A 16,843-nucleotide genomic window follows, 5' to 3' on the forward strand; every position below is an offset into this window, starting at 1 on the left:
ATCATAATGATAACAGAAATCACCCAAGTGGCCCCGATCAAAAGTTTACATACCCTGAAATGTTTGGCCTTGGTACAGACACACAAGGTGACACACATAGGTTAAAATGGCAATTAAAGGTTACTTTTTAAATGACTTTAAATTGCAAATAGTGTCTGTGTGTAAATAGTCAATGAGTTTGTTAGCTCTCACATGGATGCACTGAGCAGGTTAGATACTGAATCATGGGGAGCAGAAAAGAACTGTCAAAAGATCTGCGTAACAAGGTAACAGAACTTTCTAAAGATGGAAAAAGATCTGAAAAGATATCCAAAGCCTTGAATATGCCAGTCAGTACTGTTCAATCAAGAAGTGGAAAATTCGGGGATCTCTTGACGAAGATTGAAGACCTCTGTTTGATAACGTAACTTCCGCCGACATCATTTCCGCCCTTTGGAACGCGGTGGCCATCTTTTTCTTCCAAATATACTAACAGAGCTGAACACACTCAGTGCTAAGGGAAAGGCACTAATTTTGTGAGTTTTACTTCAAATTTTTATCGCCAGCATTAAAGTTAACAGTTTTACACTATGGGATGTCCGTTTTTTTATTTCTTCTATGATGACTACATACGTATTTCCTGTGGAGGAGAGGAGCAGTGCTAGTATCTAACAAATCCCAGAACAGGAGCACTGGTTATCACTTACAACCTTACTCAGTGAATATATGCTGGTTACCATTGGCAACAGCGCAGAGTATATGGGGAAAAAGCATTGGTACCATTAACACGAGGCACTCTGGGGCAGTCCCAATTAAAGCGCTAGTGACCTATCTAGAGATAGGTGGTCATGGCAGGATGGTGAGTGTAAATCCATGTGGGGCACCAGTCTGAGCACTATGAAGCACTTGTCACCTTAAATACAGTGTGGATTATCAAGGAACAGCACGTTTGCTCTTTATTTGTACACTGGGACTGCACTAAAAGTTTTTTTTTAAATGTGTACTGGTTATTATATTTATTAATATATTACATTTTTTTCTGTCACACCATTTACGTGCAGTCTGTATGGTATATTTTGTTATTTTTGTGTCTACTTAGTTCACAATTAGGACTGCTGCAGCACATGGTTATTTTTGTATATAGGTTTATTCCATAAGCGCAGCAGCATCTCATTTAATTTTCACTAGTTAATATTATTATTCTAATACAGGATTTATATAGCGGCAACAGTTTGTGCAGCGCTTTACAAAATGAAGGTAGACATTACAGTTACAATACAATTTGGCACAAGAGGAAACAGAGGGCCTTGCTTGTTAAAGTTTACAATCTAGTAAGTTGCCAGAAAGAAGCCTTTACTGCACCAATGCCACAAAAAAAAGCCCAGTTCCAATATGTCCGACAACACCTTGACACGCCTTACAGCTTCAAGCACACTGTAACCAGAAGTGACAAGACCAAAATAGAGCTTTATGGTCACAACCATAAGCAATGTGTTTGGAAAGGGGTCAACAAGACCTATAGTGATAAAAATACCATCTTCACTGTGAAGCATAGTGGTGGCTCATTGATGTTTTTTTAGGGGGTGTGAGCTCTAAAGGCAAGTGGAATCTTGTGAAAAGTGATGGCAAGATATTTATATTTTATAGCACTGAGCAAACTGTTGGCGCTATATAAATCCTGTATAATAATAATACAGATAAATGCAGCATGTTGTCAGAAAATGCCGGCAGACTATTTGCATTCTTCTGCATGAAAGCTGAGCATGGGACACTCTTGGACTTTCCAGCATGACAATAACCCCAGGCACAAGGCCAAGTTGCCCCTACAGCGGTTGCAGCAGAAAAAGGTGATGATTCTGGACTGGCTATCACAGTCTCCTGACCTTATATACTGTATCATCAAGCCACTCTAGGGAGATCTCAAAAGTGTGGTTCATGCAAGACGACCAAAGACTTTGCATGACCTGGAGGCATTTTGCCAAGACAAATGGGCAGTTATGCCACCTGCAAGAATTTGGGGCTTCATAGACAACTCTGTGTACAAATAAAGTGCAGCATTTAAACATTCTAAACAAAATAAAGTTCAAAAAGTGATTCAAAATGTTCATGAGTGAAATCTCAAATGATGAAATAAAAAACAGAACAGTCCCCAAACGCCATGATGAGATAGGAAGACTTCTGAAGATAGCCAGTGTGTGACACCAATCATTTGCATGCAAGGCTTACCAGAAAGTGTGTGACCCCTATTAAGAGTGGTCAATCACGCTTTTTTAAAAAAAAACTCCAGGGAAAAGGATGGAGAGAATTTTCCTCTGGACACCCAAAGAAGAGGGATTGGTAATCCTCCCAAGCCAATCCGTAAGTGTGGTGACTCCAACCACTCCAAGCAAGTTGTATAAGACCAGAACTCGTGGCGTTAAACCTAATAATAATAAAGAATCCTCCTGCGCTAAAGGAAGTGACCTAAAGATCAGCAGCTGTCACTCAAACTGATACCTTAACAGTGATAACAACACAAACAACTATAGTGCAGCGCTCTATTAACCTAAAACCCCCCAAATAATGTACATCCAATATAAATATATATATATAAAACGTGCCACAAAAATATAAATATAAATATACATGACCTAAAGTCACCTTAGTGCTCTACATTCAGTGAATAATACAACAAAGTAAATCATGTGACACCTTAAAACAAATATAAGGACCCCTATACCAGGGGAATAAAAGTGATAAAGTGAAAATGGGATCAAACACACTAAATTCTACATAAATATAAATGTCCATAAACTTGTGCTTCAAAAACATGCAGCATAGTGTGGTGAAGGTAACTGTGAATGTGTCAGCACACTCAAATCCTTAATGGCTAGATTACCTCCTCACCTCCCTTCGGCAACCCAACGGACCACTTCACTTTCAGGATCTCCCTGGATCCTACTCCAACTGTGGCAGGTGGTTCTGGGACCTGTAGTTCCTCTCCAACTTAAACCAGGCCTCACAGGAAGATTTTCTGTTAAATATATCTCACACCTCCCAGGTTGAGAGAAAAAAGATCCTACATAGTGTAGTAGGTGAAAAACAATTCCTTTTATTTTAAACAGTAAAAATGCCCACTCACATTTCTCTTAAATGTAACAGCAGATCACTCATGCTAGGGTATACTGCATGAATAGGGGACTTTCAGATTCCTCAAAATGGCATCCGACGCCGGAAGTGCGTCACTGCGCTCCGGAAGCTCCGTCACGGCGTACCTACGCGTTACGTCACCAACCTCGTGACTTCCTCGGGGTATCGCTTTTGGTGCGCAGCTCACTACCTTTATACCCAGTCTATTTCCAGTCTCCACGGTAACAGCTCCTCCTCATAGCTCTAATAATGCCGGCGGCCATATTTCTGGAGTCCTACATCACGGCTAGAGATGAGCGAATCGAACTTGGCGAAGTGGAATTCGTTTTGAATATTAGAAAAATTTCGATTCGTGACGAATCCGAAGATTAGCAGACTTCGGATGCGCGAATCGAAATTTTTCCAAAAATGGCGGCGACATGTGCGGCGACGGAGCGGGGATCTCTGGGAAGGCACGCAGACAAGGCGCGCTGACCCATAATGCATTCATTCATGACATGTGATCGCATTAGCCAATCAGCAGCCAGCCAGCCAGCACTGTGTAATGGTCGAGCTATAAATTGCGGCCATTTTAGAATTCGCCATTTGCCTCCAGTCATTCAAGAGAGGCAGACCTGGCTGTATTGAGGGAGAGAGTTAGGGACACAGAATCGTTACTTAGGGCCAGAGAAACGTTACTTAGGGACACAGAAACGTTACTTAGGGACACAGAAACGTTACTTAGGGCCACAGAATCGTTACTTAGGGACACAGAAGCGTTACTTAGGGCCACAGAAACGTTACTTAGGGCCACAGAATCGTTACTTAGGGACACAGAAACATTACTTAGGGACACAGAAACGTTAATTAAGGCCACAGAAACGTTACTTAGGGCCACAGAAACGTTACTAAGGGCCACAGAATCGTTACTTAGGGCCGAAGAAACGTTACTTAGGGCCACAGAAACGTTACTTAGGGCCAAAGAAACATTACTTAGGGCCAGAGAAACGTTACTTAGGGACACAGAAACGTTACTTAGGGACACAGAAACGTTACTTAGGGCCACAGAATCGTTACTTAGGGACACAGAAGCGTTACTTAGGGCCACAGAAACGTTACTTAGGGCCACAGAATCGTTACTTAGGGACACAGAAACATTACTTAGGGACACAGAAACGTTAATTAAGGCCACAGAAACGTTACTTAGGGCCACAGAAACGTTACTAAGGGCCACAGAATCGTTACTTAGGGCCAAAGAAACGTTACTTAGGGCCACAGAAACGTTACTTAGGGCCACAGAATCGTTACTTAGAGCCACAGAAACGTTACTTAGGGCCAAAGAAACGTTACTTAGGGCCACAGAAACGTTACTTAGGGCCACAGAATCGTTACTGAGGGACACAGAACCGTTACTTAGGGCCACAGAAATGTTACTTAGGGACACAGAATTGTTACTCAGGGACAGACACAGAATTGTTACTGAGGGACACAGAATTGTTACTGAGGGACAAGAATTGTTACTCAGGGACAGACACAGAATTGTTACTCAGGGACAGACACAGAATTGTTACTCAGGGACAGACACAGAATTTTTACTCAGGGACAGACACAGAATTGTTACTGAGGGACACAGAATTGTTACTCAGGGACAGACACAGAATTGTTACTCAGGGACAGACACAGAATTGTTACTCAGGGACAGACACAGAATTGTAACTGAGGGACACAGAATTATTACTGAGGGACACAGAATTGTTACTGAGGGACACAGAATTGTTACTGAGGGACAGACACAGAATTGTTACTCAGGGACATACACAGAATTGTTACTGAGGGACACAGAATTGTTACTGAGGGACACAGAATTGTTACTGAGGGACACGGAATTGTTACTCAGGGACAGACACAGAATTGTTACTCAGGGACAGACACAGAATTGTTACTGAGGGACACAGAATTGTTACTGAGGGACACAGAATTGTTACTCAGGGACACAGAATTGTTACTCAGGGACACAGAATTGTTACTCAGGGACAGACACAGAATTGTTACTGAGGGACACAGAATTGTTACTCAGGGACAGACACAGAATTGTTACTCAGGGACAGACACAGAATTGTTACTGAGGGACACAGAATTAATACTGAGGGACACAGAATTGTTACTCAGGGACAGACACAGAATTGTTACTGAGGGACCCAGAATTGTTACTGAGGGACCCAGAATTGTTACTCAGGGACACAGAATTGTTACTCAGGGACAGACACAGAATTGTTACTGAGGGACACAGAATTGTTACTGAGAGACACAGAATTGTTACTCAGGGACAGACACAGAATTGTTACTGAGGGACACAGAATTGTTACTGAGGGACACAGAATTGTTACTCAGGGACACAGAATTGTTACTCAGGGACACAGAATTGTTACTCAGGGACAGACACAGAATTGTTACTGAGGGACACAGAATTGTTACTGAGGGACACAGAATTGTTACTCAGGGACAGACACAGAATTGTTACTGAGGGACACAGAATTGTTACTGAGGGACACAGAATTGTTACTGAGGGACACAGAATTGTTACTCAGGGACACAGAATTGTTACTCAGGGACAGACACAGAATTGTTACTGAGGGACACAGAATTGTTACTCAGGGACAGACACAGAATTGTTACTGAGGGACACAGAATTGTTACTCAGGGACACAGAATTGTTACTGAGGGACACAGAATTGTTACTCAGGGACACAGAATTGTTACTCAGGGACAGACACAGAATTGTTACTGAGGGACACAGAATTGTTACTGAGGGACACAGAATTGTTACTCAGGGACACAGAATTGTTACTCAGGGACACAGAATTGTTACTCAGGGACAGACACAGAATTGTTACTGAGGGACACAGAATTGTTACTGAGGGACACAGAATTGTTACTCAGGGACACAGAATTGTTACTCAGGGACACAGAATTGTTACTCAGGGACAGACACAGAATTGTTACTGAGGGACATAGAATTGTTACTGAGGGACACAGAATTGTTACTGAGGGACACAGAATTGTTACTCAGGGACAGACACAGAATTGTTACTCAGGGACAGACACAGAATTGTTACTGAGGGACACAGAATTGTTACTGAGGGACACAGAATTGTTACTCAGGGACAGACACAGAATTGTTACTGAGGGACACAGAATTGTTACTGAGGGACACAGATTTGTTACTCAGGGACACAGAATTGTTACTCAGGGACACAGAATTGTTACTCAGGGACAGACACAGAATTGTTACTGAGGGACACAGAATTGTTACTGAGGGACACAGAATTGTTACTCAGGGACAGACACAGAATTGTTACTGAGGGACACAGAATTGTTACTGAGGGACACAGAATTGTTACTGAGGGACACAGAATTGTTACTCAGGGACACAGAATTGTTACTCAGGGACAGACACAGAATTGTTACTGAGGGACACAGAATTGTTACTGAGGGACACAGAATTGTTACTCAGGGACAGACACAGAATTGTTACTGAGGGACACAGAATTGTTACTCAGGGACACAGAATTGTTACTGAGGGACACAGAATTGTTACTCAGGGACACAGAATTGTTACTGAGGGACACAGAATTGTTACTCAGGGACAGACACAGAATTGTTACTGAGGGACACAGAATTGTTACTCAGGGACACAGAATTGTTACTGAGGGACACAGAATTGTTACTCAGGGACACAGAATTGTTACTCAGGGACAGACACAGAATTGTTACTGAGGGACACAGAATTGTTACTGAGGGACACAGAATTGTTACTCAGGGACACAGAATTGTTACTCAGGGACAGACACAGAATTGTTACTGAGGGACACAGAATTGTTACTGAGGGACACAGAATTGTTACTCAGGGACACAGAATTGTTACTCAGGGACAGACACAGAATTGTTACTGAGGGACACAGAATTGTTACTGAGGGACACAGAATTGTTACTGAGGGACACAGAATTGTTACTCAGGGACAGACACAGAATTGTTACTCAGGGACAGACACAGAATTGTTACTGAGGGACACAGAATTGTTACTGAGGGACACAGAATTGTTACTCAGGGACAGACACAGAATTGTTACTGAGGGACACAGAATTGTTACTGAGGGACACAGAATTGTTACTCAGGGACACAGAATTGTTACTCAAGGACACAGAATTGTTACTCAGGGACAGACACAGAATTGTTACTGAGGGACACAGAATTGTTACTGAGGGACACAGAATTGTTACTCAGGGACAGACACAGAATTGTTACTGAGGGACACAGAATTGTTACTGAGGGACACAGAATTGTTACTGAGGGACACAGAATTGTTACTCAGGGACACAGAATTGTTACTCAGGGACAGACACAGAATTGTTACTGAGGGACACAGAATTGTTACTGAGGGACACAGAATTGTTACTCAGGGACAGACACAGAATTGTTACTGAGGGACACAGAATTGTTACTCAGGGACACAGAATTGTTACTGAGGGACACAGAATTGTTACTCAGGGACACAGAATTGTTACTCAGGGACAGACACAGAATTGTTACTCAGGGACACAGAATTGTTACTGAGGGACACAGAATTGTTACTCAGGGACAGACACAGAATTGTTACTCAGGGACACAGAATTGTTACTCAGGGACTGTCAGGAATGGACTAGCCAGCAATGGTGGGACTCACCTGCCTTTTGATCTGCAGTACCAGGGCTGGCCAGCGGGTGCTCCCAGCAATCAGAGACTCAACTTTGCAGCCAGCTAACACCTGGAACTGATTATGCTGGGGTATTTAAGGGATGGCCAGACTTGCAGACTCTGCCTTGGTGTTGTGTTTCTCTTGGGCCCTGTATCCTGTTCCTGCTCTCTGTTCCTGTCTGATTCTCTGCTGACCCTGCTCTGATCCCTGGCTTGTCTGACCATCCCTCTGCCTGACCCTCTGTACTACGCTGCCTGCTACCTGTTCTGATCCCTGGCTTGTGACCCTGACCATCCCTCTGCCTGACCCTCTGTACTACGCTGCTAGCTACCTACTGAACCTGGCCTGTGACCCCGACCAGCTCCCCCTGTACCTACCTGCCCAATTGATATTGACCCGGCCTGCCTGACGACGCTTGCTTGTATGTACTGTTATCTGTGGGTGGTTGGTTTGGTTTGTTTGCACTGTATTATGTTTAGTATTGCACTGCGTTTATGTTTGTATTGTTAGTGTTAATAAATTATATTGTTTATCACATATCTGAAGTCTGCGTTTCCCTGCGTCAGTCACACACCTCTGGTCACACCTGGGAGCCCTGACATTACACCAAGGCCAATCCTGACCAGAAGTGGCTGCACAGGGAAGCCATCTTGGCTTGTTGCTGGGAAGGATGGATCTGGATGAGGTTGTGTATTTATATCTGCTAGTGTTTGATGACAGGGAGTATGCTTATCAAACTCTGAAGGAGTATCCCCGGGATCAACTACTAGAATGTATACGGCTCGCTCATGTTCTAGTAGATCAGGGCACAGAGTTCTCTGAGGTGCAGCCTTTGATTGAGGTTTGTGCTGAGTTGGTTTCATCTGGTTCCCCCGAATGCAGGGATGAATTTTTGCCACCATTTAGTGCAGACCAGGTAGAGTCCCTGGTGTGGTTATTAGAGGATGATGTGGGTTACTTTCTGGAGCGTTATTCCACATGTTCACCACAGACACTAAGAGATTGTATAAACGCAGTGCAGTCATTGACCAGACAGGCTTTGTGTAAGCTCAGCTTTGTTCAACCCCTACTGCAGACATGGACAGACTTGTTGCACCCAGCCTCAGTCAGCTTACAAAAACCCAGTCCTGCTTCTAACTCTACTCCTGTATTCCCACCAGCTCCTCCAGTTACAGCCCAGTATACTTGGCTATCTACCGCATGTCAGTACCCTGTTCCCACTCGCTGCACCTATCCTGCCTTTAACCCTGTAAAAAAGCCCTCTGTAGCAACTGCTCCCTCTCCTGTTCCATCCTCCAGTTTTTCTCTGTCTCCAGCTGCTCCATTCGTTTGCAGACCTGCGTTTACTTGCAGTGCTCCAGTAGTTAAAACCAGAAAAAAGCGAAAATTCTTTCCAACCAGTACCATCCTACCAGTATCCAAACCGGTGAACCTGCCTTCCGTGACTCAGCCTGAAGCCTCTACTCAGCCTGAAGCCTCTACTCAGCCTGAAGCCTCTACTCAGCCTGAAGCCTCTACTCAGTCTGATGCCTCTCCTCAGCCTGAAGCCTCTCCTCAGCCGGATGCCTCTCTTCAGCCGGATGCCTCTCTTCAGCCGGATGCCTCTCTTCAGCCTGAGGCCTCTCTTCAGCCGGATGCCTCTCTTCAGCCTGATGCCTCTCTTCAGCCGGATGCCTCTCTTCAGCCGGATGCCTCTCTTCAGCCTGATGCCTCTCTTCAGCCGGATGCCTCTCTTCAGCCTGATGCCTCTCTTCAGCCGGATGCCTCTCTTCAGCCGGATGCCTCTCCTCAGCCTGATGCCTCTCCTCAGCCTGATGCCTGCATTCAGCCTGATGCCGCTACTCAGCATGATGAACTGATCCAGCCCGACGATCCTATTAGGCCAGTTGACTCGATGCCCGCTGTTGATCCAGATGATCCGGTACCTGATCCAGTGCCCGCTGTCGTGCCAATTGACTCAGAGCCCGCTGTCATACCTGGTGACCCGGTGCCCACTGCCTTGCCAGATGACGCGGTGCCCGCTGGCAAGCCAAATGACCTGATGCCTGGTGACCCAGTGCCCGCTGTCATACCTGGTGACCCGATGCCCGCTGTCGAGCCAGACAATCCGATACCTGATGACCCGGTGCCCACTGTCGTGCCTGTTGACTCGGAGCCCACTGTCTTGCCAGACGACTCGGTGCCCGCTGTTCCGCCAGTCGACTCGGTGCCCGCAGTCTTGCCAGACGACTCGGTGCCCGCAGTCTTGCCAGACGACTCGGTGCCCGCAGTCTTGCCAGACGACTCGGTGCCCGCAGTCTTGCCAGACGACTCGGTGCCCGCAGTCTTGCCAGACGACTCGGTGCCCGCAGTCTTGCCAGACGACTCGGTGCCCGCAGTTCCGCCAGTTGACTCGATGCCCGCTGTTCCGCCAGTTGACTCGGTGCCCGCAGTCTTGCCAGACGACTCGGTGCCCGCAGTCTTGCCAGACGACTCGGTGCCCGCAGTCTTGCCAGACGACTTGGCGCCCGCAGTCTTGCCAGACGACTTGGTGCCCGCAGTCTTGCCAGACGACTCGGTGCCCGCAGTCTTGCCAGACGACTCGGTGCCCGCTGTTCCGCCAGTTGACTCGATGCCCGCTGTTCCGCCAGTTGACTCGGAGCCCGCAGTCTTGCCAGACGACTCGGTGCCCGCTGTTCCGCCAGTTGACTCGATGCCCGCAGTCTTGCCAGACGACTCGGTGCCCGCAGTCTTGCCAGACGACTCGGTGCCCGCAGTCTTGCCAGACGACTCGGTGCCCGCAGTCTTGCCAGACGACTCGGTGCCCGCAGTCTTGCCAGACGTCTCGGTGCCCGCAGTCTTGCCAGACGACTCGGTGCCCGCAGTTCCGCCAGTTGACTCGATGCCCGCTGTTCCGCCAGACGACTCGGTGCCCGCAGTCTTGCCAGACGACTCGGTGCCCGCAGTCTTGCCAGACGACTCGGTGCCCGCAGTCTTGCCAGACGACTCGGTGCCCGCAGTCTTGCCAGACGACTCGGTGCCCGCAGTCTTGCCAGACGACTCGGTGCCCGCAGTTCCGCCAGTTGACTCGATGCCCGCTGTTCCGCCAGTTGACTTGGTGCCCGCAGTCTTGCCAGACGACTCGGTGCCCACTGTCGTGCCTGGTGACTCGGTGCCCGCCGCTTCGTCTGGGGGCCCGAGACCTGTTGCTCCGCCCGGGGGCCCGAGACCTGTCGCTCCACCTGGGGGTCCGGCGCCCGCCGCTCCGCCTGAGGGCCCGAGACCTGTCGCTCCACCTGGGGGTCCGGCGCCCGCCGCTCCGCCTGAGGGCCCGAGACCTGTCGCTCCATCTGGGGGTCCGGCGCCCGCCGCTCCGCCTGAGGGCCCGAGACCTGTCGCTCCGCCTGGGGGCCCGAGACCTGTCGCTCCACCTGGGGGTCCGGCGCCCGCCGCTCCGCCTGAGGGCCCGAGACCTGTCGCTCCATCTGGGGGTCCGGCGCCCGCCGCTCTGCCTGAGGGCCTGAGACCTGTCGCTCCATCTGGGGGTCCGGCGCCCGCCGCTCCGCCTGGGGGCCCGAGACCTGTCGCTCTGCCTGGGGGCCCGAGACCTGTCGCTCCACCTGGGGGTCGGGCGCCCGCCGCTCCGCCTGAGGGCCCGAGACCTGTCGCTCCACTTGGGGGTCCGGCTGCGTGCCGCCCCGCCCGGGGGCCCGGTGCCTGCAGCCCCACCCGGGGGCCCGGTGCCTGCCGCCCCGCCCGGGGGCCCGGTGCCTGCCGCCCCGCCCGGTGGCCCGCTGCCTGCCGCTTCGCCTGGTAATCCGATGTGCCTCTGCCCGGAGTCCTGCCCGATGTGCCTCTGCCCGGAGTCCTGCCCGATGTGCCTCTGCCCGGAGTCCTGCCCGATGTGCCTCTGCCCGGAGTCCTGCCCGATGTGCCTCTGCCCGGAGTCCTGCCCGATGTGCCAGTCTTTGATATCCCGCCAGTTACCAGACCCGGGCGGTGGAACATTTTGCCCAGCTAGGACTGTTTGGAGCGTCCTGAGGCCGCTCCTTGAGGGGGGGGTACTGTCAGGAATGGACTAGCCAGCAATGGTGGGACTCACCTGCCTTTTGATCTGCAGTACCAGGGCTGGCCAGCGGGTGCTCCCAGCAATCAGAGACTCAACTTTGCAGCCAGCTAACACCTGGAACTGATTATGCTGGGGTATTTAAGGGATGGCCAGACTTGCAGACTCTGCCTTGGTGTTGTGTTTCTCTTGGGCCCTGTATCCTGTTCCTGCTCTCTGTTCCTGTCTGATTCTCTGCTGACCCTGCTCTGATCCCTGGCTTGTCTGACCATCCCTCTGCCTGACCCTCTGTATTACGCTGCCTGCTACCTGTTCTGATCCCTGGCTTGTGACCCTGACCATCCCTCTGCCTGACCCTCTGTACTACGCTGCTAGCTACCTACTGAACCTAGCCTGTGACCCCGACCAATCTCCGCTTGCTCCCCCTGTACCTACCTGCCCAATTGATATTGACCCGGCCTGCCTGACGACGCTTGCTTGTATGTACTGTTATCTGTGGGTGGTTGGTTTGGTTTGTTTGCACTGTATTATGTTTAGTATTGCACTGCGTTTATGTTTGTATTGTTAGTGTTAAAAAATTATATTGTTTATCACATATCTGAAGTCTGCGTTTCCCTGCGTCAGTCACACACCTCTGGTCACACCTGGGAGCCCTGACAGGGACACAGAATCGTTGAATTAAAGAGTATGTCAGACAACATGCAGAGGAGTGGCAGAGGAGGCAATGTTTTAGGAGAGAGCAGACGTGGCAGCAGAGGAAGGGGTCGAGGCAGCACTAGTCGCAGCCAGAGGCCAGTGCTCCCGGTGTCATCCAGCGGTCGTGTCTCCACCGACAACCCTGCCGTCATCGATTGGTTGGCTCGGTCGTCTTCCTCTTCCCAGGTCACCTCTGACACCTACAGCCAACGGTCGGTGGGTACGTCAGACACAACCGTTAGTTGGCATGGCCCGGGAGCAAGCCCACTGAAATCACGTGTCCTCTACCTGCCCCTGTCCTTTGGTGTTCCCTCACCAAGCGAAGTATCGCATGCTGTGGGCTCAGCCCCACTGTACAGTGAGGAAGAGCTAACAGAGGGCGGTCAGGAACGGGGAGAGACATCCGCCTCTTCAGCAGCCAGGCGAAGAAGTAGTGGCGAGGAGAGTGGCTCGGTAGCCGGTCTAGAGACAGGTCTGTCTCCTGACCCACACGCAGCCGAGGGGGCTAGTAGTGAGGCGGAGACCCTAATTGATGATGATGAGGCTGATCGCACTTGGCAGCCTCGTCGTCATCAGGCTATTGCTTCCGCATCATCAGGAGAAGAGGGTGGCAGCTTGGCAGCGAGCAAAACAGTCGGTGGGTTGCCCAGGAGGCAGCAGGGTCGCAGCAGTGTCAGTGGAGGCAAACGGCCACGGAGTAGAGCACCAGCTCCACTGCAGCCTACCACCATGGCCAGTAGTGGTGCCGGTGTGCACGGAGGAAGTAGCAGTCAGCCAGTGAGGAGTATCGGGGGCAAAGTTTCCTACTCGGCGGTGTGGCAATTTTTCGTCAAGCCGCCCGAGGAAGTAAACGTAGCCGTATGTCGACTATGTGGCCAGAAAGTCAAGCGTGGCCAGGGGGCCCATGTTGGGACTACAGCGTTGCGTCAGCATATGCAGCGTCGCCATTTGGTGGCCTGGGAAAACCGTGATAAAGATACGGCGGTTCTGCCTGCCCCAGCCCCCGCTCCATCACCCGCTCCGTTACTTGCTCCGTCACCCGACGTCAATCGCCCTCTATCAGCCAGTCAAGGCTCCAACACCTCTGCTGAGGGGAGTTGTCGCTCGTTGGCATCTTCCGCTCGTTCAGATGCTCCTTCTCCTGCTACTCCTCTTCACGGATTCCGTCAGCAGTCTTTCTTGGAATCCGTTTCCAAGAGACAACAGTTTGCGAGCACGCACCCGACGGTGCAAAAGCTGAACGTCCTCCTGTCCAAGTTGCTGGTGCTGCAGTCCCTCCCTTTCCAAGTGGTGGACTCAGCACCTTTCCGAGAAATGATGGCTTGTGCCGCGCCGCGGTGGAGAGTGCCAAGCCGTCATTTCTTTGCCAAAAAGGCAGTGCCAGCCCTGCATTCACATGTAGAAGAGATGGTGGGCCAGTCTTTGAGCATGTCGGTCTCTGCCAAAGTGCACGGCAGTGCCGACGTGTGGAGCTGTTACTACGGTCAGGGACAGTACATGTCATTTACGGCCCACTGGGTGAACGTGGTGCCGGCACAGCCGCACCAGCAACTTGGACAGGTCACGCCGCTTTTGCCTCCACGTTTGCACGTCCTTGGTCCACAAAAGATGTCCGCCTCTACCACCTCTTCTTCCGCCGTGTCCTCAGCCGCCACCCCCGTGCCAAGTCCCATTACCCGACCGGCATATCACATGTGCAGGGCGCAACGGTGTCACGCTGTGCTGCACCTGGTATGCCTTGGCGAACGTAGTCACACAGGGAAGGAACTTCTGAGTGTAATGAACAGAGAAATCGACAGATGGCTGTCTCCGCGCAAACTGAAAACCGGAACCATGTTGACCGACAACGGAAAGAACATGGTGTCTGCTCTGCGTCAAGGAAGGTTGTGCCATGCGCCATGCATGGCTCACGTGTTCAATCTGGTTGTTAAGCGGTTCCTAAAATCCACCATCCCACTGCAAGACATCCTTAAAATGTCACGTAAACTTTGCATGCATTTCAGCCATTCCTACACCGCAAAGCACACCCTCCTTGAGCTGCAGCGGCAGAACGGAATTCCACAGCATCGCCTGATCTGCGACGTTGCAACAAGGTGGAATTCAACCCTACACATGTTAGACCGCCTTTACGAACAGCGAAAGGCCATCACCGATTTCCTGATGTTACAAGCGGATAAAGGTACTACCCTGTGTAACTTAGATGTCAGCCATTGGCAGCTCATGCGTGACACCTGCCGCTTGCTCAGGCCCTTTGAGGAGGCCACGCTATTCGTGAGTCGGCAAGACTATGGGATGAACGACGTCATTCCTCTGTTGCACGTCCTGGAACAAATGCTGTTAACAATGGCTGGTCAGGGTGCGGTAGACGTGGCGCACAGATCTCAACGCCACATGACCCCTGTGGGGGCAGGACAGGAAGAAGAGGAGGAGGTAGAGGAGGACATTTGTGCTCAGGAATTATTGAGTGAAATGGGTGGTTTTTCCACTCAGCGGACAGGAGTGGAGGAGCAGGAGCATCTGGTAGAGGAGGAGGAGGAGGAGACAGAGGACCCAGACGCACCGTGGCAGTATGCTGTGGAGATGGAGGCAGGGAGTCCCTCGCATTCCTTGGCACAAATGGCCCATAGCATGCTCGGTTGCTTGCGTAGCGACAGCCGAATAATAACCATCAGACAGAGGGAAGACTTTTGGCTGTCCACCTTGTTGGACCCTCGCTACCGTTCAAAAATGGTGGCCTTTTTCACACCTGCTGAGAGGGAGGCCAAAATAACGTACTATAAAAACCACCTATGTAGTCAGTTGGTCTCTGCCTTTCTGCGCCAACGTCCATCCTCCGACACTGTGGGCCCTGTGCGCTCGTGTTCCGCTGCCATGGCAGCAGGGGAGGGGTGGGGTGGTAGGAGCAGTGGCAGCTCCACCAGCAGCGGCTGCCTCAGTCTGCAGTCGATGATGAGTAGCTTTCTTCACCAGCGCAGTGAGGAAACTACTAAACAGCCGCAGCAGCAGCAGCATCAGGTGGACCTGGAGCAGGACCTCAAACAACAGGCTTGGGCCTACTTGGACAGCACCCTGCCAACCGAGGTAGACAATCCCCTTGACTACTGGGCAACGAAACTTGACCTTTGGCCCCAACTAGCTGAATTTGCCCTTGAAAGGCTGTCATGCCCGGCCAGTAGCGTGGCATCGGAGCGCGTGTTTAGTGCGGCAGGAGGTATTGTAACTCCGCGGAGGACACGACTGTCCACCCAAAGTGTGGAGAGACTCACGTTTGTGAAAATGAATCAGGCGTGGATTAGTCTGGATTTCAAACCACCAGTTCCTGACACAACTGACTAAATCCGCCATGAATCATGCCCCAAACATGTGCCACTTTCAGGTCTCCTAACACTGCTGGTGTGTTCCATTTTTTGTCATAGGGTGCTGGCAGATTACGGGCCTCCCATTGCTGCTGCCAGGCCCGTAATCTGCCATGGGCCCCTGTACCGCCTCCTCATGCTGCTGCCAGGTCCACAGTGTCTCATGGGTCCCTGTACGGCCTCCCATTGCTGCTGTCTCCATCGCCACACTCTGCCATGTGCCACTTTCAGGTCTCCTCACACTGCTGGTGTGTTCCATTTTGTCATAGGGTGCTGGCAGATTACGGGCCTCCCATTGCTGCTGCCAGGCCCGTAATCTGCCATGGGCCCCAGTACCGCCTCCTCATGCTGCTGCCAGGTCCAGAGTCTCTCATGGGTCCCTGTACGGCCTCCCATTGCTGCTGTCTCCATCGCCACACTCTGCCATGTGCCACTTTCAGGTCTCCTCACACTGCTGGTGTGTTCCATTTTTTGTCATAGGGTGCTGGCAAATTACGGGCCTCCCACTGCTGCTGCCAGGCCCATAATCTGCCATGGGCCCCAGTACTGCCTCCTCATGCTGCTGCCAGGTCCAGAGTCTCTCATGGGTCCCTGTACGGCCTCCCATTGCTGCTGTCTCCATCGCCACACTCTGCCATGTGCCACTTTCAGGTCTCCTCACACTGCTGGTGTGTTCCATTTTTTGTCATAGGGTGCTGGCAGATTACGGGCCTCCCATTGCTGCTGCCAGGCCCGTAATCTGCCATGGGCCCCCGTACCGCCTCCTCATGCTGCTGCCAGGTCCAGAGTCTCTCATGGGTCCCTGTACGGCCTCCCATTGCTGCTGTCTCCATCGCCACACTCTGCCATGTGCCACTTTCAGGTCTCCTCACACTGCTCGTGTGTTCCATTTTTTGTCATAGGGTGCTGGCAGATTACGGGCC

General features: G+C 50.8%; 1 protein-coding gene across 1 annotated transcript in view; it reads right to left on the minus strand.

Annotated features, from left to right (window-relative positions):
- WNK4 (WNK lysine deficient protein kinase 4) overlaps positions 1–16,843 on the minus strand; it is a 616,132-nt gene that overhangs the window by 137,430 nt on the left and 461,859 nt on the right. The gene's annotated exons all lie outside the window — the stretch shown is intronic.

This window comes from Staurois parvus, unplaced genomic scaffold (assembly GCF_062004578.1).
Source record: "Staurois parvus isolate SC_StPar_1 unplaced genomic scaffold, SC_StPar_1.0 ptg000328l, whole genome shotgun sequence".
In the NCBI taxonomy this organism is placed as follows: Eukaryota; Metazoa; Chordata; class Amphibia; order Anura; family Ranidae; genus Staurois; species Staurois parvus.